At 46.0% G+C, this 26103-nt stretch overlaps 1 protein-coding gene across 1 annotated transcript in view; it reads right to left on the reverse strand.

Moving 5' to 3' along the window:
- Positions 1-26103, reverse strand: part of LOC126292119 (cytochrome P450 4C1-like) — a 201510-nt gene that overhangs the window by 69713 nt on the left and 105694 nt on the right. The gene's annotated exons all lie outside the window — the stretch shown is intronic.

The raw sequence follows: 26103 nt of genomic DNA on the forward strand, positions 1-26103 counted from the left end.
GTGAGTGGCACTCAGGCAACCCGCGACGTTGTTGTGCCAGATGATTGCCAGCCGTACAGGCGAAACGCCGCAACATGTCACTAATATCGTAGGAATTCCTTATCAAACGTGCAACTAAGGGCATCAGCTATTTGAACACTTAATGTCCTCCACAGAGAAACGAAATGCACAAATGCGTGCAGTCCACTGTGCCATTGTTTCCATTCTTCTGGGACCGAATTTAAGACCCGATTGTCGGTCTCGAGGGTAGCTTGGCGGTGCTCTAAATACAACTTAAAATTTTCCAGGGCGAACATCACTGCCAGGGCCATTCGTAGACTGAGTACTTTAGGTCAGTTGCAGAGATGGCTATTGAGGCGTAAAACACACAATTTAGATCACCAAGGAGCACTCGAAATTCTGAGTGGACAAGGCTGGTGAATTACTAATGACGCCAGAGGTGAACTGGACTACCGACTCTCTGCCCACTGGAAAATTTCTCTCTCCTTACGTGAATTATTCACTGGGGTGACCAATTGGGTAAAATTAGCCACGAACTTCCTAAAGTTATTTAGCTATGCTGAAGAAATGGGTGACTCTCTTCTTATTCCTTGGAGAAATAAATGTATGCAGGTTTCGTTTTCTTTCGAGAACTAATACCATAAGATGATACCAAATACCACATAAAGGAAATTTGCTGGCAGGACTGATCTCAGATGGCTTAACAGTCAAACTGTTCTCATAGTGGTACATCAGAACCTCTTTTAGGTGTTGGATTGTCCCTTGGAGATCGAGCTGTACACAAGTGCATCATTCAAATTGTTGTATGTGGTTTTGAACTTAAGATCACACACTCTGAAAATCACGACAACTCGGCCGCCCCTGTGGATAATCTACAAGGATCTCTATTAAAATCAGAGAGATTCTACTTAGTGCAAAATGCACTTACATGGTTTGTAATCTTTGGTGAGGGGGGGGGGGGGGGACTTGACGATAAGCTTGGTTTGTACCATAGACACAGCGTGCCAAGTAAAACAATTCTGTCCGTCCAGTAGCGGCACTGGCTCCAAAAATATCTTGTCATTATGTACTCTGTAGTTCAGTACAGGACAATAACATCCCCCCTGCCTTCTGGAACTAAAACATAGGTGAGCCGAATGGGAAGGCAAATGGTCTTACAATTGTACCACAGAGCTTGTTATCCGTGGGTTACCACAAGGCTTTCGTCTTCTTCAACTGCTATTTCGGCTGCGTATCGTCTGGCCATCCTCAGAATGAGTTGCAAGACTGAAGACAAGGTTTTTGTTCCTGTTTTTTTATTATTATTATGATTTCATAACCCTTGCCCCATATGGGCAGGGGAGGGCTGGCAGCCACACATCCGCTACTCTTCATGTGGTGTCACCGCCAGACACCACACTTGCTAGGTGGTAGCCTTTAAATCGGCCGCGGTCCGGTAGTATACGTCGGACCCGCGTGTCGCCACTAGCAGTGATTGCAGACCGAACGCAGCCACACGGCTTGTCTAGTCTAGAGAGACTCCCTAGCACTCGTCCCAGTTGGACAGCAGACTTTGCTAGCGATGGTTCACTGACTACAGGCGCTCTCATTTGCAGAGACGATAGTTTAGCATAGCCTTCAGCTACGTTATTTGCTACGACCTAGCAGAGCGCCATATTCAGTAATTAGAATGAATTCAGAAGAGACAAAATTGTGAATCATCTGTCGTCAAGAGCAACGTTCATCATTAATGGACTAAAGTTAAGTATCAAACTAATTGCGTCCGCTTTCTGAATTCTAATTCCTTGTCATGTTCCAGACCTCACGTCAGTATAGTTCTTCCCTCCTCACGCCAGCCTGCGTGAGCTAAAACGCGTGCATTTCGGCCGCCTGTAGTAACACGGTGTTGGCTGTTCTGCTAACCCAACACTTCAGCCGAATGTTCTGACAGTTAATAAAAGGAGAAAACTATACATATAAAGACGATAATACGGGGGACATAAAAACAGAAGTGGAGACAATGAGGGTTAAAATATAGACTGACACAGAGACGTTCACTGTGGGATTGTTAAAAAAAGTCGACATAAAGTTAAAAAACACAGCTGGTGATTCTTGGAGCATATAAAAAATACACTGAAGTCACATGCACAGATTAAACGTTGGCCACAGTATTAAACACTACAGAACAAATACACTTCAAAACCACTGTAAGAGACGAAGCATACACTACGAAGAATAAAAACTGCCAGGAGAGACCTGCTGAGGAATGAAAAAAGAGGGGAGAGCAAGGTGCAGCGGAGGAGGGGGCGGCATGAAAAGAAAGGAGGGTATGAGGCGCACCAAGGGGTAGGAGATCGGAGGGCAAAGCAGGTCAGGAGGGAGTGCAGAGACACAGAAAAGGTACACTGAAATGGGAGGGGAGTGGAGGAGGAAGGAAAACTGTTCAGGGGAAGGGAAGCAGAGGGAACCCTGAGGAGTGGGAGGGGGCAAGGTAGGGTTACAGTTGGTAGTAGGGGTAGATATCAGGGCAAAGCTCATCATCTGGGAGGGGTAGGAGCTGGAAAATGTGTTTGGGAAGGAGGTGGAGGATGTGGAGGTGGAGAGAGGGTGAGACACAATGATAAAGGCACAGCAATGGGCTGGGCTTGGAGAGGAAGTGGGACACCAGGGGCTGGGGGGGTAGAGGACTGAGTCAGCAGGTGGTGTACAGAGTGAAGATGTGTTCGAGGTAAAGAAGAAGGTTGGTGAAAGGATGAGGTTGTAGAGGATGCATGTCGGGGATGGATACGGAAGGCAAGGTGGAGTTCATGGCGTTCTAGGATTTGGAGTGCTTTATAGCATTTGGGAGGGGTAGAAATCCAAGCCATGCTGTCATAACAAAGGATGGAGCGGGTGAAGGATATGTAGGTGTGAAGAGTGGTGGAAGGATGCAGTCCCCATGTCTGGCCAGACACGTGTCGCAGAAGGTGGAGTCTATGGTGGGGATTCTATGTGAGGTGATGGTCAAGGGTGGGGCCAAGGTATTTCATTGTAGGAGGATAGGATGACCATAAATGATTAGGTAGAAACCATGGAGACGGAAGGAGTCGGTGGTGCGGCCTATGGCGATTGCCTGGGTCTTGGAGGGGTTGATATGAAGGAACCATTCATTGGTTGAACCAAGTGGTGAAGTGGTCAAGGTGGGTTTGGAGGGTACGTTGGGACCATTGAAGGGTAGGATAAAGGGTCAGGAAGACGGTATCATCAGCAAATCAGAGGTGATGAAGAGGTTTGGGCAAATTGGCAGTATACAGGAGATAGAGGAAAGGGTAAAGGACAGATCATTGGGGACATCAGCAGTGGAATAGAAAGTGCGGGAGTTGTAATTGTGGATAGTGACATAAGGGGGATTATGGGAGAGGATGGAAGCGACGAGACAGATGAAATTGATAGGGAGAGCATAGGTCTGATGAGGAGACTGGAATTCCAGACACGGTCATAGGCATTCTGGAGGTTGAGGGAAACAAGGATAGGAGAGCGATGGGAGTTAAGTTGAAAGTAAAGAAGATTAGCAAAGTTAAGGAGCTGGCTGTCAGATGAGGAGGAGGGTCAGAAGCCACACTGGGTAAGGGGAAGGGGGTGGTGAAGGTGGTGATGAATACAGTGAGGGAGGATGGATCCAAAGATCTTACTGAGGCAGATGGGACGGTAGAAAGAGGTTTGTTGGATTTAGGTAGCAGCAGGACATGAGGAGTCTTCCACAGGTCAGGGTAAAAGCCAGTAGAGAGGAGGACGTTGTGCAGCGTAGCAAGGGCAACCAGGAAGGAGAGGGGGATTTGTTGAGATGGTGATAGGTGACACCGCCATGACCAGGGACAGTGTTACATTTGGAATGTGATGTCGTTTGCAGTGATGGGAGTGTTGATGCCTGAGGGGGGGTGATTGAGCCAAGTAACAGAAACTAGGGGCGAGTAGTGGGACAGAGGTATCAGTGCATTCAATGACGGTGGGGAAGAGGGAGTAATCAAACTGGGGATTGTCAGGAATGGAGAAGACATCAGATAGGTGGGAAGCAGAATGGTTAGCCTTGCTGAGGTTGTCACGGAAGGGGCAGTTGTCATGGAGAAGAAGGTAATGCGGGTCGGGATGGCCACCTGTAAGGTGGTGCAAGGCTGACTAGCACTTGAAGGAGTTGGAGTATGGAGTTGAGGTATGTACATGTGTGGCGCCAGTCCCGGAGTTCCTTTCCTGTAAGGTGGTTCGGAATGTGTACCTGTAATTGCCGGTGGTGGAGGAGTGTATCTCGGTGAAGGGTGCAGAGGAAGGACCAGTAGAACCTGCGGGATTCACGAAGAAGGACGGCCTGCGGAGGCAGCGGAGGCCGGTGAGGGTGGATGAGTTCGGTAGGAACGTGGGCCTCCACGGAGTCAGTGCTGGAAGAGGCGCGAGTGACGTCAGTGGGACAGTGAATGGCAGGGGGGTGGCTTTCGGCCTGTGTGGCAACGGGTTCCCAGAAGGCATCCCAGTCGGCGCGACGGCAGTCGCGGACGGACTTCGGAGGGACAGCAGGTGGGCGGCTGGAGGGTGGCCAACTACCAGTGGGATCGAGGACGTCCGCGGAGGTTTGGGAAGTGAGAATAACATCCTGGATGGAGTTACTTTCAGGACAGGTGTGTCGTGGGAGAGGATAAAGGTCACCACGGAAGGTGGTAACGGGAGGTGCCAAGTGCCGCCTCATATGCTCATACTGTACGTGCGTGTCACAGATGCTGGTCGGTGGGAAAAAGGTACTCTTAGACACACACCACCTGTGGCGAAAGTGTTCTGGCATTCGATTCGCTTGTTGATGAATATTCGGCAGCTGAGAGACCTTAACCTCTGCTATTTAATTACACCAAGAGCCGGGTTGCATGCCTTGTCCAAATTAAAACCGTTAGCTCTGTTTATTAAGTTATCAGATAATTCCTTGAAAACAGAATCACAAAAGGACGATGTGAACGTTAAAACCTTCACGTCACTGTAGTTCATCGAATGAACCACATATAAACAATGTTCTGGCACAGCTGGCTGTAGTAAGTGCGTGAGACTTCGGTGGTGCACGCACCTCTCACGAAAGACGCGTGTTGCGTGATCGGTATATGACGCACCACACCATCTATTAAAGTCCACCCACGAAGCTAGTAACGGTGCGAGCACAACCACAGCTGGTCCTGTCAGGTGCCGCTGCAGCACGCAGGCGATGGGCTTGTCGGTCGGTAGGCTTCTGGTGCTCCGTGCAGCCGGTGACCGAGCCGCTGCTGCTGCCCGGTGCCCTCAGAGGCGCCTGCCTGCTCAGGAAGATCCTCGTTGCCTGGAGGATCACCTTTGGGAAACTGATAATATTCGTCCACAAGACAGATATTGCCCAATGACCACACGTATTCCACAAACGTCACCATTCTTCAAACTGTTCACCAGTCACCTTGGCGAAATACCCGCAACACTGCAGGGCAGTTCCACAGCACTCAGAGACTGCTTGCAGCATGATGCAGAACTGCACACACATAATCACACGTTGCGCGTTAACTTAACACCAGCAGGCACCACATTCCAAGTGTAAAAGTTTATTAATGGCTTTTGCACCAGTAGAAGATAATGCACAATTTATAAATGACGTGATATGGACTGACTAATCGAGCTACGCTACTGAAGGTATTTTCAACACCCACAACAGCCATTATTGGTTGGAATGGAACTCACATTTCACCTGTGAACCTGGCTTTACATTGTGAGATAACGCTGTGGTCCTTACCTATTGATGGACAAGCTGAATGCGCCCCTGTATCGTACATTTCCTTGCAATACTTTGTTTCACACAACAGAAAACGTACCGCTTGGTGTTCGGCGACAGCTATAATTTCAGTGCGATGGCGCACTGCCCCACTTTGGAACGAATGTGCGTCACTATTTGAACGAAGCGTTTCCAGGTAAACTGGCTGGTCGTGGAGTTTCAATGCTCTGGCTTCCACGTTCCCCGGACCTTAATCCACTAGATTTTTATTTGTGGAGACACTTAAAGGAACAAGTTTATAGTACTTCACGCACAGATTTACACAAGCTAATAGATCGCGTGCATCACAGTTTGGCAATGTTGGATTCAGTTGTGTCACGCAGGCTCCAGCAAAGCCAGAGAGTGATGAAGTGTTAGCAAATGCGAAATGGTCGCTTTGGACATGTTCTCCAAAGGGAATCTTGCTTGTACGTGTATGTATCAGCTCTCTGAAGGTAAGTCTGGACGCCAAATGTACAGAATGGAATTATTGTGCATAGCATAACGTGGAATCTGGTGTAGCCTGCCTATCGAGTTTTTTGTACCATCTGATACAGAGGATGTTAAGGAGTTCACTACTATTTTGTGTGGGTCATACTGTGTCAACGACGAAAGGAAGTGGTCGTTAAGGTGTGTTAGAACCTCATGTTACGTCATAATCTTTAAATAGAGGTAACAATAACAGACAGAGGTACACAAGATACCGCAGTGTGCAGTTGTAATTGGAAACAGTTTGATGCTTTAACTGAAAAAAATACGTTCGGCGTAAATGCGACTCGGACATCGGCGAGTCCTCCACGGTGTGCCCTGCAAGACCCACGCTGTACGCAAGAGCCTCGTTTTCGATCACATTTGTATTAAGCCTATTGGTGGGACTAGGTTGTGCTAGGCACACTTTTGTCTTCAACTGTGATGAGGAACCGCATGCCGACTGCCAATTATGGCATTTTTTCTTCGGCCTGTATGTAGTATTACCTCCTCTAATATTACTGCATACTGGATACGTTTGGGTTGATCCATATAGCTTCTGAGAATTACCATCGACCGATCAACGATGCGTGGGAAGTTATTTGGTGCATCTACAAACTACATCAACAGTTTATACTGTGGACGGCACCAAACAGGGTGCGGTGGAAAGACCCTTGTACCACTGCTAGTATTTCCCTTTCCTGTTCCACTCGCAAACAGAGCGAGAAAAGACTGATTTACCTATATGCCTCTGTATGTGTCCTCGTCGCCTCTTCACGGTCCTTGCGCGAGATGTATTTCGGTGGCAGTAGGCTCGTTCTACTGCTTCTCTTAACATTCTCAATAACGTTAAGAGAACGTCTTATTCTCTCCAGGGATTCCCAGTCTAGTTCGGGAAGCGTTTCTGTAATTCTGGCATTTTGATCCAACCTACTGCTAACATATCCAACAGCACGTCTCAGACTGTTTCAATGTGTTCCTTTAGTCCAGCATGGTTGGGATCTCAAACACTCCAGCATTTCTGAAGAGAGGATCGCCCAAGTATTCTCTTTCTGATCCCTTTAATAGACGAACTACGTTTTCTCAGAGTCTTCACATCGAACCGAAGCCTAGGATCTCCCTACAAGTGACCTTACTTGACCGACGCACTTCATGCCACTTGGCACTATTACACCTAGCTATTTAGCAGACGTGACCATATCAAGCAGCACACGTGATTCGAACAATACTGGATTATTTTTCCTTCTCGTCTGCATTAACTAAGATTTATCTACATTCTGAGCAAGCTGCCACTAATCACACCAAGTCATTCTGTATCCTCCTATCCTGGATCATGTAAAAGACGACGTTTTCCTGAGCTCTACATCGTTATCAGCAAATGGTCCGTACCCGTGTTATATACCGGGTGATCAAAAAGTCAGTATTAACTTGAAAACTGAATAAATCACGGAATAATGTAGATAGAGAGCTACAAATTGACACACATGATTGGAATGACATGGGGTTCCATTAGGACCAAAAAATACAGAAGTTGAAAAAATGTCCCACGGATGGCGCTTCATCTGATCTGAAAAGCAATAATTAGCATAAAAAGTAAGACAAAGCAAAGATGGTGTTCTTTACAGGAAATGCTCAATATGTCCACCATCATTCCTCAACAATATCTGTAGTCGAGGAATAATGTTGTGAACAGCACTGTAAAGCATGTCCGGAGTTATGGTGAGGCATTGGCGTCGGATGTTGTCTTTCAGCATCCTAGAAATGTCGGTAGATCACGATACACTTGCGACTTCGGGTAACCCGAAAACCAACAATCGCACGGACTGAGGTATGGGGACCTGGGAGGCCAAGAATGACGAAAGTGGCGGCTGAGCACACGATCATCACCAAGCGAGGCTCACAAGGGATCTTTGACGCGTCTAGCAATATGGGGTGGTTCTAATAAAACCCCATGTCATTCCAAGCATGTGTGTCAATTTTTGCTTGTCTATCTACATTATTCCGTGGTTTATTAAGTTTTCAAATTTATCTGACTGGAAGCAATGCTAAGCGAGACATTTATGTATCAACCGGACATTGTAAATATGGGTAAATGTAAAGATGTGACAAAGTGGCGAAAAAGGGAAATCGTCTTTGGCCGTGTCCACGGCCGTACGGCCTGTAAAGTTGCTGCAGTTGTTGCTATTTCGTGGTGGACTGTTAAACGTGTTTGCAAATAGTGGTGTAACACATGTGGTCACGAAACATAGCATCGGAGGTGTCTCGGGGAAAGATCACACCTGAGAGAGGCGGCAGACGCGTTTCGCGGCTTGTGAATCAAAAGCGCTCGCAAACCCGACAGGAATTGCCGCAGGGAGTGAATCGAGGTCCATCGAAAGCTATTGGCGAGAGAACATTGTGACGAGAAGTGCATGCAACGAACATTCGGTGTTCGTCCCGTAGCAAGATTCCATTGCTCACACAGGCACACAAAGACGATTACAGCAAAGTACAGTGGACTGCAAGAACATGCGGCTGGTTCCCTGATCATTCCGCCAACCGTCCTACATCTCGAATAGACCGCAAAATCACGAAAAATGAGCGTCATAGAAAATCTGAATCAAATTTTGGAACAGCGGGTAAAAAGCCGACATCAACATCTCCTTAATTTGGTGGAACTACGCCACTAAATACTCGTCGGGTGGCTTAACCTGGATGCGGCGTGCCTGCACAAACGTGCGGAGTCACCTTCTAATCGAATCCAGGCGGTCATCAAGCGCAGAAACGGAATTACATGAAACTAAATTGTGGTTGTATTCATATCTCTAGCAGTAACTAATATTTTGTCCGATGAGATTACACACTGAGGTAAAAAAAAGTCATGGTGTAGATCCTAATACTCTACTTGGACTCCTTTCTTTCCCCGTAGTAAATCAGCTCGACTTGGCAGAGACTCAACAAATCATTGGAAGTCGGCTGCTGAAATACTGAGCCATGATGCCTCTATAGATGTCATTGTTGCGCAGTGTTGCCAGTGCAGCATTTTGTGAACAACCTGACATCTACTATGTCCCATAAATGCCGGATGAGATTGATGATGGGTCATGTGGGTTGCCAAACCATTCGGTTCATCTGTCCGGAATGTTCTTCAGACCAGTCTCGAACTATTGTGGCCCAGTGACATGGCACATTGTTATCTACAAAAATTCCATTGCTGTTTGACAACGTGACGTCCACGAATGACTACAAATGGTCTCCAAGTAGCGGAATATAGACATCGCCAGTCAATAACCGCTTCAGGTGGACAAGAGGACCCAGTCCATTCCGTGTAAACATAGCTCGCGACGTTATGCAGCCACCACCAGCTTCCACAGTGCCTCGTTGACAGCTAGGCTTCGTGTTGCCTGCGCCACACTCCATCCATACCATCAGCTGTTAGCAACTGAAATCCGGACTTGTCCCATCAGGTGACGCTTTTCCAGTTGTCTAGGGACCTACCGCTGTGGTCGTGAGGCTGGAAGAGGCGCTGCACGCGACGTCGTTCTCTTAGCAAAGGCACTCGCGTCGCTCGCCTGCTGCCGCAGCCCTTAACACAATATTTCGCCGCTCTGCCCTAACACGCTCACATTCGTAGTACGTCCCACGCTCATTCCTGTGTTTATCTCACTCGGTATTGCTTATCTGGATCTCGGAATATTCAATTCCCTAACGATTTCCGAAATGCAGAGTCCCATGCGTCTAGACGCAACTACCATTCCACGGTCATAGTTGGTTAATTCCCGTCTTGCGACCATAATCGGGACGGAAACTTTTACACCAGACTCAGCAGAGTACAAATGACTGCTCCATCAATATACTTTGAGTACACGTCTCTACCGGCATTGGTATGTTGGGTATACTGCTATGCTATGACATTTGTCATCTCAGTATAAATCGTATTTTGGGAAGTTTTCACTGCGACACTTGTTTGTGCATTCATCTTGCGCAGTTGATACCCACGATGTCATCTTTGTTTACCTTATGCGTGTGGTTCCTTGAATGCACTGTCACTCGCTAATCGGTTACTGCGCGACAGTCCAGGCAGTAGATCGTCAGTGGACGATGGGATTTCCCAATATATCTCAACATTCTTGGCAATTGTTTATCAACTTCTTGAACCACTAACAGGAAGCAGGTAGTGTAATACCTAGGTGACAGAAAACAAGTGACGACATAAGAGGGGACAATTAATGTTCTCGCTGCTCTTGCAGTTGATCTGCACGTTGGCTCCCACGCGACCGTACGAGGAAGTAGCATGGTCACGCAAGTTTCCTACGCATTCTCCATCTACATAGATGCCATTCCTGTCACATCTATCTCCATCAGGGGCTGCACGGAGACTATTATGATAATTGTGTTAACTTCTGTACATGGGCATTAAGAGAGGGTACTCCAGATGTATCATTTAAGTGATGGAACCACATTTACCAATTGTGACCAGGTAAACCGCCAAAACATGCACTATAGGTCTGTTGACACTCCCCGGTGGCTTTGTCAGGTGGAACGTCAGTGTCCATGGAGTGTGATAGTGAATCATAAACTCATAGGATCAGTTTTCATACAAAGAACACTGAATGTGCACAAGTACTGCAGCCTCCTAACAGACCATCTTCCACAAATCCTAGAAGACGTTCCTGTGCAGGCTAGGGGGAATCCGTGTACCAACATGATGGCTATTCAGTACCACAGCATGTCTTAGTTAATTGTTTCCAAATCGTTGGCCTGGACACGCAGAACCGGTGCCTTGGCCAGCCCATTTCGCGATTTGACCTCTGTAGACTTTTTCCTGTGGGGAAAGGTGACAGACGCTGTTACGAGGACATACCAGCTACACCCAGTGACACGCAACGACATATTACTGCATCCGACAAGGCATGTCTGCTGAAATGCTGGTACATGTACACCAGTTGTCCCAAACTGGAAGCGTGCATTGATGCTGCCGGTGGTCGTTTTGAACACAACCTGTGATGGACAATCGTCTCATTACTGGTCAGAACCCGTGTGATTAGTGCACGCAGTTGTGTTGTTCTATAGTGTGTGCTACCACAAGACTTGTCCAAGTGTCAGCGAGGAAACTTTTCAAAGTACGGTACCACGTTAAACGAATCGCACTAGAATCCTGCAACAAACACCACTGACCTTCTCATTTACAATATTTTCAATTTGTTAATGCAACAGGCATTGTTGCATTTAAAAAATGTACGTTTGCACCAAAATACTCTTTATAAGTATTATTATAATATGTTGACTGATTAACAATACTGACTACCAATTCAGTCTGTAGAAACCACACATGAGTAGCACTTTCCACTTCCGCAATATTTGCGGTGCAAGTTTTAGGTGATCTACACCTATATCCACAGGCTGCCTCTCATAAGAACCATCAGGAAAATATTATCTGATGTTTCTGCAGTAATCTACATTTCTATATCTGCAGTGTGCATAGGAGTGAGGCCAAACAAATACTGCTCATCACTTATTTCATGTGACTGCCACTGTCAATGTTCGGTTTGTTCTCCGCTATAAGCAAAATGCTCTTAAAAGCGGAATTTCGTGTGCGCTCCCGATAGAGCAGTCGCAAATTGGTCTAACGCGATATTCATGTGATCGGTATGTATTAACAGGGGCGGTAAAGGAGGATTTATTGCTCATTCATTGCTCATTTTGCACCAGTCGCCATTTTTGAGGTTTTCATATAGATTACGAAACATATTCCCTGCTACAAACAGCAATTATTGTTTTCAGCTATAACAATTAAATTAAAAATACATTAGAAACTGAAACAAGAAAAACGTAAAAATATCCACATTTTAAGAAGATATGATAACAGATGCTAGGAAAAACTTGGATAGAAAGAGAGGGAGAGAAAAGTTACCCTATCTCAGCCAGCCTGATCTGAAAGCCCCCGAACTACTTTGAGTCTGTCCCCGTCCACTATAGTGTAATTTATGGATTAATATTTCTAAACACTATAACTATTATGTACATTGTCGAGAGAGCAATGGTGTGTGAGTTTAAAGTATGTTATTTCTTGTAGTTAATAATTAACCTTCAGTTTCTATATTACGTGCCTTGAATTTTACTTATTATGCAGCTTGTATTCTAAGTATTCAGTTACAAGTGTTACATCGCAACAGTGGTATAACCACCGCGGTATTCATGTCCCTGTTGTTTATACTTAAGCTGTAACAGGTTTAAAGCATTGATTGCGTTACACTGTTTATTGTAATACAGTTCGTTTTCCTAGATGTTGTGTAAGGTTGTCTGCGGTACACATTTGCCGGTCAGTGTGGCCGAGCGGTTCTAGGCGCTTCAGTCTGGAACCGCACGACCGCTACGGACGCAGGTTCGAATCCTGCCTCGGGCACAGATGTGTGTGATGTCCTTAGGTTAGTTAGGTTTAAGTAGTTCTAAGTTCTAGGGGACTGATGACCACAGATGTTAAGTCCCTTAGTGCTCAGAGCCATTTGAACCATTTGGTGCACATTAGTGAAAGTGTTTGCTCTGAGTCACTGTGTGTTTAAGTACTGCTGTGTGTGTTGGTGCACGAATTGGAACTTGTCTCACGTGCTTCCTGTGTGTTGCAGTATTCCGTCGTACGGCAGTTCCTGCCTGTATTCGTCATGGAATGTCCTCGAGACATCATCAGCGATTTTATTTATTATCTCCCACTCGTCTTTGTCTGTTGTTGCCCGTATCGTGTCATAGTCGTACTGTGTGGATGTCTGGTGTGTTGCTCTGTATCGGCGGCAGTGAAAAAACGTGTGTCGTGGGGATGGAGGTTCCCCACGTGCACAAGCAGCGCCCTCCCGCCGTGACTCGTGCTGTGTGAGGACAAAGGGCCGCGACCCGTCACAGCGACTGACACGGCTCAGCCTCAGGCGTCCCCTGATGCCCCGGAAGAAATGACGTACTCTGCAGCCTTTGTCGCTTGCCTCCCACTCCCTCCGCCAGGTATCCACAAACGAATTGGCGGTTCTCTGCGACGTCGTGTCCGGTAATCTCGATTATCTTACCTTGTCTCCTCCTCCTCGACCAGTACATTGCAGTTCCAAACCGGATGTTTGGGAAGGTTCCGAGCACTGTGCACAGTGATTGCACGGATGCCGTGTTGACAGCTCCTGACGCCCCTACCGGGGCACTTGCCTGCCCTCGCCGATGATGTTCCTATTCGTCTTCAGACGCGCTCTGTGGGCCCGTGCACTGGCGAAAAACACACAACTGTAACTTCACAGTGTGTGTAATGGTTTCCTGAAGTGTGTTATTTTGAGTCTGTACATGATCTTCGCAGCCATATCAGTTGCTGTTCTTATGTGTTCGTCAAACGACAGTCGTTCGTCTAGTGTTTTCCGTTGTCCGAGTATGCTGATATCGTGCAGTTTCATTGTTAGATTACATTGTAATGTTCTATTGAGTAGTATATAAACTGACTGCTCTAGAGCCATCTAAAGTTTATTATGTTTGCACCACTGGCTGACGCTTGTGAGTAGTTGTTTTAGAGTTGCGCTCTTGAGTCCGCGGAGACCACCAGCGCCGCGCGGGATTAGCCGAGCGGTCCGAGGCGCTGCAGTCATGGACTGTGCGGCTGGTCGCGGCGGTGGTTCGAGTCCTCCCTCGGGCATGGGTGTGTGTGTTTGTCCTTAGGATAATTTAGGTTAAGTAGTGTGTAAGCTTAGGGACTGATGACCTTAGCAGGTAAGTCCCATAAGATTTTACACACATTTTTGAACACTTGACGTCTGTCATTAGTCCCCAAGAACTTAGAACTACTTAAACCTGTCTAACCTAAGAACATCACACACATCCATGCCAGAGGCAGGATTCGAATCTGCGACCGTTCCAGACTGTAGCGCCTAGAACCGCTCGGCCACCCGGTCGGCTCATCTGCGTATGTCATCGCATCGCTCTCACGGCTGTCGCCATCCAGTTGATGTGGGAGGCCTTCAAAGGCGAAATCCCAAAAGACGGGGCCATAGATTCAATCTTCCAGGCGGCCTCTGGTAATTCTTTTAATAACTTTATGGCTTCTGTGTCCTTGTTTTCTGTGCTATGAACAGCGGCTAGTACCTTATTTTGTACTTAGTCTATAGATTTCCCCGACCTGAAACCGAATTGGTGACGACTGAGGCCATGGAACTAGTGTAATTGCAAGCGATCGCACAGAAGTCGTTCCTGGACCTTGGCCAAAATGTTGATTAAGCACATAGATCTATAAATTTTTTTTGGATCCGAGGGATCCTTATCCTCTGATTTTTTTAATTATGACGGCGTCTTCAATTTTCCAGACCGCAGGTACCCGCCCCAGCCGTAGCGCTGCATTGAGTAGAACGACAGTTTTCAGTGTCTCGGAATGGATACCACCTGACCCGGGGGCGTTTTTGTTCTTCAGTTTGGCAGTCCCAAGCGCGACCTCCTCACATGCAAAGGCAGTGATGACGGTGCGATTTTCATAGCAAGACTTCATTAGGTTGCGCTGTCCAGTATAAATCTGTTCATCCAACTGTTATTCGTCATCGGGGAGGAGTTTGTTTAGCAGGAATTAGGCCGAACTTCTCCAGCCCTATGCTGTGCTACCGTCATCTCGTCTCAGCGATGCTAAGGCTAGTGGCGTCCTCAGACGCTCGCTTTGTATTTTGAAGGGTTTCTTCCAAAAGTTGGTTTCGAGCTGTTTCTGCACATATATGTTCCATATGATCTCCTCGTGTTTTTTGCAACTCTTTTTTTGCTGCGTTGTTTTGCATCCCTGAACTGTATGAGTGTGACATCTCTGTCGCTTGCAATTGTCGCCCTTTGGAACCACTTCCATTAGTTTCTCTCTTTTTTGCGCAACCTTGTTAGTCTTCTAGTCCACGGTATGTTTAACTTTCGTCCTGTGTCAGCGGTCCGAACTGCAGCCTTTTGTGCTTTTTGTAGTAAGTCAGTCAAAATATTTGCTTTATAATCCACTGACGGCTCAACTGCATGTAAGGCGAAGGCCTCAATCATCTGTTTCAGTTTTGTCCAGTCAGCCTTATGAAGTAACAATCGCTCAGATCAGTCCTGTGTAGGTGTTCGGCACACAGATGAGCCACCTTTAAAGTTTCGATTTGTGACAACGCCGCAGCCTTGGCATTGTGTGTATCATTTACAACGATTTCTTTGTGGTCAAAACCTACTAGTATGCCGTTCGTGTAGGATTCCTGCAAGCAGACCACGCTCACGTGCACTTCATCCACTAGTTTAGGTAGCTTCATACTGACGAGTGTCTGGCTGTTTGCAGTCAGCTGTAAGAACTTCATGGATGTCGGGTGTATACAAAACATTTAGATGCCTCTTCATTGTAATCGAAGTACACTCGTCTGTGGCCCCTCGCGAGGTCTGTGTATACATTTTCTAGAGTGAACTTTCCGCCTCTTCTATTGCAAGCTCGGTGTAGTAGCGCAGTCAGCTCTTTAATGCCTGTCGGTATATTGGCTGATTTCAGCGAAAGTCTTTCTCTATGCACGGTCGGCGGATAGGGTCTGAATCAGAGGCTGAGACGGTTCTGCTACGGTGTGGGCTGCAGATTCCTCGACTTGCGCCATAGGGCGGTGGGGTTTCGGGTTCCGCTGGATAGGTCAGGAGTCCACTACACGCAGCAAGCGGCTACACGGGTAGCAGGGGTTGTGTGGCGTGGGCTGGGCGGTTTTTTAGGTTATATGGCCTCGGGCAAGTACAGAAAGGGCAACAGCCTCAAAGGGTGCGAGGCAAAGTCAGGACATGCGGGGACCAAGCAGCAATCGGTATTGTAATTGTAAACTATCGAAGCTGCATTGGTAAAGTACCGGAACTTCAAGCGCTGATAGAAAGCACCGAAGCTGAAATCGTTATAGGTACAGAAAGCTGGCTGAAGCCAGAGATAAATTCAGCTGAAGTTTTTACAAAGGTACAGACGGTGTTTAGAAAGGATAGATTGCATGCAATCGGCGGTGGCGTGTTTGTCGCTGTTAGTAGTAGTTTATCCTGTTGTGAAGTAGAAGTGGATCGTTCCTGTGAAATATTATGGGTGGAGGTTACACTCAACAACCGAGCTCGGTTGATAATTGGCTCCTTTTACCGACCTCCCGACTCAGCAGCATTAGTCGCAGAACAACTGAGAGAAAATTCGGAATACATTCCACATAAATGTTCTCAGCATCTTATAGTCTTAGGTGGAGATTTCAATTTACCAGATATAGACTGGGACACTCAGTTGTTTAGGACGGGTGGTAGGGACAGAGCATCGAGTAACATTATAATGAGTGCACTATCCGAAAATTACCTCGAGCAATTAAACAGAGAACCGACTCGTGGAGATAATATCTTGGACCTACTGATAACAAACAGATCCGAACTTTTAGATTCTGTAAGTGCAGAACAGGGAATCAGTGATCATAAGGCCGTTGCAGCATCCATGAATATGGAAGTTAATAGGAATATAAAAAAAGGTAGGAAGGTTTATCTGTTTAGCAAGAGTAATAGAAGGCAGATTTCAGACTACCTAACAGATCAAAAGTAAAATTTCTGTTCCGACACTGACAATGTTGAGTGTTTATGGAAAAAGCTTAAGGCAATTGTGAAATGCGTTTTAGACAGGTACGTGCCGAGTAAAACTGTGAGGGACGGGAAAAACCCACCGTGGTACAACAACAAAGTTAGAAAACTACTGCGAAAGCAAAGAGAACTTCACTACAAGTTTAAACGCAGCCAAAACCTTTCAGACAAACAGAAGATAAAAGATGTCAGCGTAAGGAGGGCTAAGCGTGAAGCGTTCAATAAATTCGAAAGTAAAATTCTATGTACCGACATTACAGAAAATCCTAAGAAGTTCTGGTCTTACGTTAAATCAGTAAGTGGCTCGAAACCGCATATCCAGACACTCCGGGATGATGATGGCATTGAAACAGAGGATGACACGAATAAAGCTGAAATACTAAACACCTTTTTCCAATGCTGTTTCACAGAGGAAGACCGCACATCGAAATAAGTGCCCAAGGAATAGAAAAGCAACAGGAATCACTCAACAGAGGAAAGTCCACTGGACCTGACGTGATACCAATTCGATTCTACACAGAGTACGCGAAAGAACTTGCTCCCCTTCTAACAGCCGTGTACCGCAAGTCTCTAGAGGAACGGAAGGTTCCAAATGATTGGAAAAGAGCACAGGTAGTCCCAGTCTTCAAGAAGGATCGTCGAGCAGATGCGCAAAACTATAGACCTATATCTCTGACGTCGATCTGTTGTAGAGTTTTAGAACATGTTTTTTGCTCGAGTATAATGTCGTTTTTGGAAACCCAGAATCTACTCTGTAGGAATCAACATGGATTCCGGAAACAGCGATCGTGTGAGACCCAACTCGCTTTGTTTGTTCATGAAACCCAGAACAGGCTCCCAGGTAGATGCTATTTTCCTTGATTTCCGGAAGGCGTTCGATACAGTTCCGCACTGTCGCCTGATAAACAAAGTAAGAGCCTACGGAATATCAGACCAGCTGTGTGGCTGGATTGAAGAGTTTTTAGCAAACAGAACACAGCATGTTGTTCTCAATGCAGAGACGTCTACAGACGTTAAAGTAACCTCTGGCGTGCCACAGGGGAGTGTTTTGGGACCATTGCTTTTCACAATATATGTAAATGACCTAGTAGATAATGTCGGAAGTTCCATGCGGCTTTTCGCGGATGATGCTGTAGTATACAGAGAAGTTGCAGCATTAGAAAATTGTAGCGAAATGCAGGAAGATCTGCAGCGGATAGGCACTTGGTGCAAGGAGTGGCAACTGACCCTTAACATAGACAAATGTAATGTATTTCTAATACATAGAAAGAAGGATCCTTTATTGTATGATTATATGATAGCGGAACAAACACTGGTAGCAGTTACTTCTGTAAAATATCTGGGAGCATGCGTGCAGAACGATTTGAAGTGGAATGATCATATAAAATTAATTGTTGGTAAGGCGGGTACCAGATTGAGATTCATTGGGACAGTCCTTAGAAAATGTAGTCCATCAACAAAGGAGGTGGCTTACAAAACACTCGTTAGACCTATACTTGAGTATTGCTCATTAGTGTGGGATCCGTACCAGATCGGGTTGACGTAGGAGATAGAGAAGATCCAAAGAAGAGCGGCGCGTTTCGTCACAGGGTTATTTGGTAAGCGTTACGGAGATGTTTAGTAAACTCAAGTGGCAAGAGAGGCGCTCTGCATCGCGGTGTAGCTTGCTGTCCAGGTTTCGAGAGAGGGCGTTTCTGGATGAGGTATCGAATATATTGCTTCCCCCTACTTATACCTCCCGAGGATATCACGAATGTAAAATTAGAGAGATTCGAGCGCGCACGGAGACTTTCAGACAGTCGTTCTTCCCACGAACCATACGCACTGGAACAGAAAAGGGAGGTAATGACAGTGGCACGTAAAGTGCCCTCCGCCACACACCGTTGGGTGGCTTGCGGAGTATAAATGTAGATGTAGATGTAGATAGCAGATGGTGGCACCTTCTGAGTTGCCAATTCTAGTGACAAGTCGCAGTGCTGTTTGGAAGGTGTCCCTGTATTTGTAGCTTCTAAGTGTTTTCTTTCAACTTTAAAATGTCGCGTGTTCCCCAACGTCCGTGTTTTTTGGGTCTGATCGTACGGTTTCTGTACATGCACGGTAGCAAGCAACCGCGTTATCAGTACAATCGGTTTGAATGTGTCCCGGTTTGGCGCAATTGTAGCAGCAGACTGTTGCGTCTCGCCGACAGCGCTTAACTCTCTTTGCATAACAGGGAAGTGGCAGCCACATAACCCTCCGAACCATCAACGGCACTTCTTTCAGCAGGGGAGACGAAGTCACCAGGCAAGAAACCCACAGCTCCGGCCCGTTAGGCGTCGTGTTAGGAAGTTTAATGTCTCCTGGCAAAACACATATTATATGTGGTAAAAAAATGGAAAAGAAAAAAAATAATTTAACAGGATGGTTGTAATTTTATTTATGCATGGACAATGATTGTGTGAGATTTATGTAATAAAGAGAAACCATTATGTGCCACGTTTCATATTTGTATAGAATTATGTATCGATTTTTTTAGATAATATCTGTGTCGGCGAGTACTGAAACCGCCACAGACGATACAAACAAGATGTAAACCATGTATAAATAGTAGTGACCGAGCATTAATTTCTCTGTCGTCTTTTTTGAGCTATGTGAGTAGGAAAAGCCTATGATGCTGCATTGTATGCTTGTGTAGCATTCTTTTGTCAAGACTGAGAGAAGGGCGCCATTAGGTATTGATTTTTAAAGGTGTCTAAGAATTTAATCTGTCTAAATGTTTTGCATAGAGTTACTTAGTGAAAACTTGCATTATGATTTGTAATAAGCTAGTCTGGTATTTTATGCCATCCTTTTAAGGGGGAGGGGGGGGGGGGGTAGGACGTCAAACCGGCCGACTTGGAGCAGAAAAGGCACCACACGACATTTTAATTTTCACAGTCTATACTTTTACAAATAAATTCATTAAACTTTGTCAGCATGACCAGGAAGGATTGAGAATTCACACTCATAGCAGTGAAAGTTCTAAAACATAACGAAGTAATTTTTTTACGTGTGAAATTTCATCATTTTTTTCACTTACTAATGGCAGCATTTGTTGCTATAGGTACACATTTCTTCATAAATTAGAGAGATTCTTCGATGAACTTTGCACAGCATACAAACCATACTTAAAGGTGTATGAAACTCTAGAATTTTCCAAATGTATTAAAAACTGTGGTAAAAATTGCGGAAATTTACTATAAAATTTGTGTTTTTTCTAAACATGAAGTTTAAAATATAAAAGTTCATTCGTTTTTTCATAAATTAAATAAATTCTAGAGTTTCATACACCTGTGTGTACCTATAGCAACAAATGCAGCCATTAGTAAGTGAAAAAATGATGAAATTTCTCACGTAAAGAAATTTATTTTCTTATATTTTCGAACTTCCACTGCAATGAGTGTGAATCCTGAATCCTTCCTGGTGATGCTGTTAAAGTTTTATGAATTAAAAAAAAATGGCTCTGAGCACTATGGGACTTAACATCTATGGTCATCAGTCCCCTAGAAGTTAGAACTACTTAAACCTAACTAACCTAAGGACATCACACAACACCCAGTCATCACGAGGCAGAGAAAATCCCTGACCCTACCGGGAATCGAACCTGGGGACCCGGGCCTGGGAAGCGAGAACGCTACCGCTCGATCACGAGCTGCAGACTTTTATGAATTTATTTGTAAAAGTATAGACAGTGGAAATTAAAATGTCCTGTGGTGCCTCTCCTGCTCCAAGTCGGCCCGTTTGACGTCCTCCCCCCCTGTTTAAATATTGTTCGTGGTGCAGAGCCGCGCTACGAACGAACGAGGCGCTGCCGCGGCGCATTCAAACTGCAAAGAAGTGGACAGGTAATGGAGGAGTAAAATTATTTCTTCCAGCTTTCGGGATTGCACGGCAGAGCAGCAGATCTTATGATGTGTTTCACAGGTGGACACAGACTGAAGATGATATATTATTAACAGCGCAAAAAGATAATTTACCTTCATGACATAAAAGAAGTCTTGCTGTACGTAGTTCTGGTCTGGCAAACATTAGAGCAAAAACATGTTTTTCTCTGATAATAGTCTCATGTTCTCGTGTTACTAGTGGTACTTATTGCCCACTACAAAATTTTGATGTTGAACGAATACAGCGTACTGTAACATCAGTATTGATAACGAAATAATTTTCAGTAACCTTTTCAATAACTGTAAAGTAAGAAAGATATGTTGAACTTTATAGCGAGTTACAGTAACGTGACAATGTTCCTTTAATGGAAAGCCAGATCCAGAAAAATAAGAACATAATATATTTCGTTTTGTTGAAAATTAAGGATCCAAAGAAAGTCACAGCAGAGCACCCATAAAAAGTATTTCAGGGCTCTTTTCGTCGCAACATATTAATCTCATACATTTATCAATATATTAGTTGTTACGCGAGCAATAACAAGCGAAGACAGCAAAATACAGTCGCCAATTATCCCGGCTCACACATTCCGCCTGCACCAATGCTGATGATTCGCTGTCACCATACCGTGGGAATTCTGCATACGATGCCAAGAATGGCTGTTACGAAAGTTGAAGATTTCACTCCGCGTAAAGACGGCCTCGTCTGTGAATAGGACGGATGACACAAATCCCGAAACCGTCGTTGCCTGGTGAAGAATCGAATGACGAAACTGCTCTCGATGTGTAAAATCTGTCGCTACTAAGACCTGCACACACTGTAACTGATAAGGGCAGTAACAATCTCGATGGAGAATGTTCCACAGGGTCGTCTGGCTTACCCATTACTGGCGCGCCAGCTGCCTGGTTCTGACACGGCGGTCGCCTTCCAAAGCGTCAAATGGCTGGCTCGGTTGCGGGGTGCGGCTGCATTATGGAGTGGAGCACGGGACACGGAGCTGCTATGCTGTGCTGCGGGTAGCTCTGTGTGCAGAAGTTCAAGTGCGCCTGCAAGCACTGTTATTGTGAAGTAACCAGATACGAAAGTGGATTCAGTGCAAAGAGGGTAAAGAAGTAACCAAATGTGAGCAGCGCTCAGGAAAGGAAGATGGAAGTGGCGGAAATGAGGATGTTGAGGTGGATGATGTGTGGGGTAACAAGGGGGGACAGGATTAGACATGAATCTGTTAGAGGAGCTACCAAAGTGGGGCCCATGGGGAAAAGGACACAAGAGAGCAGACAGGTGGTACGGGCACTTACAGAGAAACGGGGAAGAGTATACCGGAAACAGAGTTGAAGATATAAAGATTTAACGAGCGAGAAGGAGAGGAAGTCCGAAGATGAGGTGGAAGGATAAGACATCCGGGAACCTAAGGGAGAAAGGATGGAAGAAGGATGAGGCAATGGATAGAGAACTATGGAGAAGAAGGATCCAGAAGAGCAACGCCGACCCTACGTGACGTGGGACAAGGCGACGATAAAGAAGAAGAAAGAAGAAGTGCCGCCAATTTGAGTATCCGCCCGTTTGCGTGTCGTACCGTACAACATCAATCTTCCCCGTCGTCTCCGGCCTCCCAGAACGAAAGTTACGTGGATCAGTAAAATATTTTACCACAAAGGAGGGCAATCAAGTGCCAGTGTTTTGTAGCGAGCGCGAGACAACGCGTTTCCGCATCGTCAACAATCAGCCGCGTCGTGTCGGTTAGGCGTATACTCGTCCAAGTGATAATCGTGGACACACAATCATCATCATCTATCACCGAAAATTAGGCCAGAGTAAGATTGCGAAACACGTGTGACGCCGTGAAGTACAACCGTGACAGACATTTACATCGTCAAGGATACTGTACAGTAATAAAGGAAGGAAAATTATGACCTCTCATCAAATCAGCAAGCATGTTAATTGACATCGACACTTAAGACCTAGCGTATAAGCAGTGCAACCCGCGATTTTCTTGTAGTCTCAGAATATAATAGTTCACATGAGACGTAGGACGGCGTTGCGTCTAGTGCCGAGCGGCTCCCCTAAGCCCGCTTGCATGTTTGTGTACACAGTTCGAGGCATGGCAGCACCAGTGTGGAGCAGGAATAATACGATCGCAGCGGGAGTAACAGGCACGTGGGGTGGACATGGAGCACGGTCAGAGAGAGAACAGTTTAAACGACCCCCGGGCGTGTTACACGTGTTAATCACATTTTCCTCCATGCCCGGTGTCCGAACGTTTCCGCGTACGTCCTTCATGATTTCCTGGTTGCTGAAACGACCCAGTCTCAGACAAACGGCTAAACACTGTTGCACACATTGAATGCTGTGATTGTTGTCGGCGGGGATACGTCTCCTGATACAGCTTTGCTGCCCGCCGCCTGTTGCCATTTATCTTTCCGTAAGTAAACACTGCTTCCACCAGACATCACGGCGCCTAGAGTATCAGCAACCAAACTGACAGCCTGCAGCCGCGGGTTGCCCGCTCGCACGCACACCGAAGCACTACACAACCGACAGGCAATATTGATGAACGGCCACAGCAACAACCACAACAACAACATCACAGTAAAGACATCAGCGGCCACCAGGGGCGACTACCGGTCCACATAAACATAATGAAGAGGTCGCTGCAGATCCCGGAACTATTTTCACACGTCAAACAACGTCATGGAAAATAGTTCCGAGGTACACACAACCCGAAGCGCTATAAAGGTCGGCGCTCGGCCGGACATCGGTAGTTCATCGACCGCCAACAGACGTGGATAGCTGCTGCCCCGGCATCCCGGCTTGGATCTTCTCGCTGACCTCTGGATTAGGCTCGGTATATCGGAGAAATCTCTGGCGGAGACTAGTAAGAAATTATTTCAGTTGTTTTCTATGTTATGCTTGTATGTAGTTGTCATCCGAAGACGGATCTCTATTTTGTGTTGGTGTTATACTTGAAGAATTTGTTTTGGTTAATAGAACAGTCCAATAAATTGTTTTCGGACTTTGATCGTTAGTTTCTTCTGCTTACGCAGACATAGCAAACACCGTGTCGGCAAGCTCTCGATTCGAATACGGAACCATTGGATCCAACGCTGTATCACATCCACGACAAGCTGTGTCAGCAAGAGAAGTGAGCCGGACACACTGCGCTAGGGCATGACGTACGAGGAACAGTACCACGCTCTTGGAGGAAGGCATCCACAACGTTACAGTGGGCGCAGGGTACAGCGCGTATTAGAAAGCAGTCTCTGTAACACTGTATGATTGAATATATGGTCTCTAGCACGGAAACCATGCGTTTCCAGGCATAAGTCTAATGGACCTTTTCTGTTCCGTATCCTCCCATCGATCAATCGTTAGAATTTGTACACTGTGGAAAAATCACGGTGCAGAATGAGTACGTACAAGTCAACTTTAAACATCGTCTTGTTTGTAAAGGGAAACAATGCTAACCTTAGCGTTGGGCAGTGGGTGCGCATGAAAGATGTCACGAGCAACATTTGTTTCGGCTGACTCGTGCTACGCACTGCAAAAATGAAACAAAAGATATCTTCCGAACACCATAGGAAATACGCCTGACCGCTTTTAGGAGAGAAACTCGATATACAGGGTGTTTGAAAACTACACGGTCAAACCTCGAGGCGATGTAGAGCGTGTTTTGAGGAACAAAATGAGGATAGGAACCGGCGTCCTGAGTCGTCATCCAGCGACGCTGCAGAGCATCGTAGAAACAGGCGCCGGCGCCTGTGAGTGTACCGCCGGCGGCCCCAGGGAGGTCCCTGTCAGGACAGGCCACTCGCCGTCGCACAGCCCGCCTCTACCGTCGCGGAGCGAAGAGGCCCACGTCTCCCGTGAATTGCGCCAATGCTATCACAACTGTGTCAACAAGTGTCTATGAACTTGTGTTTTCTAGTTGCTGTAGTGAAGCCACAGTACAGCCGTGCTCAATTAGTATCAATTTGCCGCTCAGTCGTCGTCGGCTGATACTCGTATCCGAGTTTTCATTTCTCTCCTGAGATTTCCTTTGTCGTTGCAATCCTAGCGTGAAACAGGCGGCCACAGACATTACAGCTGATGGAAGGTGGAGGACGTGGCTGAGCCTGGAGGAGTTTACGTCTCCGGCGTTTGTCATTCTCCATTCTTCGACGTTCCAGCTCAAAGTCTTGAAGGGCATTTGAGGTAACTGGGCGCCAGCGACTTTGGTCTTCTGCTATTGTGGACCAGTTACTCGGATCGATGTTCAAGTTTTTCAGATTTTTCTTGTACTCATCCTTATAACGTTTGAGAGGGGCACCTCGTGGCCCTTTACCTGTGTTCACTTCGCTGTACAGCATTTGGCGTGGAAGTCTGTCATTTTTCATCCTCTGGACATGTCCGACCCATCTGAGTTGATGCCCAATGATAAGAGCTTCCATGATATACATTTCTGCTTTCTCAAGAACAGCCGTATTGTATATAAAGTCATCCCATTTCATGTTCATGATATATCTTACCTTCTGTTGATTGAAGCGTTCTAGTTTCTTCAGATCACAGCAATATAACATCCAGGTTTCGCAACCATATAGCAGGGTCGAAATGACTACAGGTTTGTACACCATCACTTTGGTGTATAGTGTTACGTCTTTATTCACGAAGACACGCTTTGTAAAACGTCCAAATTCTACGTGGGCAGCACGTAATCTATTCTCCACATCTTTTCCAGATAAGCAGTTAGTATGCTTCCTAGGTAGAGCAAATGGTCCACTTGTTCCAAGGGTGTATCATAAATGGATATGCTGAAATCAGGAACGGAGGAGTCAGGAGTTGGCTGCGCCATCACCTTTGTCTTTGGAATATTGACGGAGAGACCAAATCGTTCGTACGCCCTGCTGAAGATCAAGAAGTAACAACCCATTTGCATTGCAGTTTCCGACCCCTTGTTTACCCATGACGTCTCTCCAAAAACGGTTGTCCCTTCTCACTCTGGCAATGAGATCACCAAGTAAAATTAATTAATCTTTAATGGGTATCTTAGAGAGAGTACTGTTCAGTTGGTGGTAGAACTGATTCTTTGCGTCTTCATCAGTGTCTAAAGTAGGAGCATATGCGGAGACGAAGGTAATGAAACTGTCTGACCCATTGAGTAAGAGTCATCAGTCTTTCATTAATTGAGACAGGTGTGAGTCGAAGATATTTCACTATTTTCGTTTTTACGGCAAATCCTGCACCATGGATGAGCGGTTCTCTTGCATCCTTTCCCTTCCAGAAGATGGTGTACCCTAATGTGTCTCTCACCTGAGAGTCTTGTCTCACTCAAGGCAGCTATGTCTATATCTAGCCGGGCTAGTTCTTGGGTGACAAGAGCGGTTCTTCTCTCTGGCCTGTAATTGTTCACGTCCAGGACGGTC

Source organism: Schistocerca gregaria, chromosome 9 (assembly GCF_023897955.1).
Source record: "Schistocerca gregaria isolate iqSchGreg1 chromosome 9, iqSchGreg1.2, whole genome shotgun sequence".
Classification (NCBI taxonomy): Eukaryota; Metazoa; Arthropoda; class Insecta; order Orthoptera; family Acrididae; genus Schistocerca; species Schistocerca gregaria.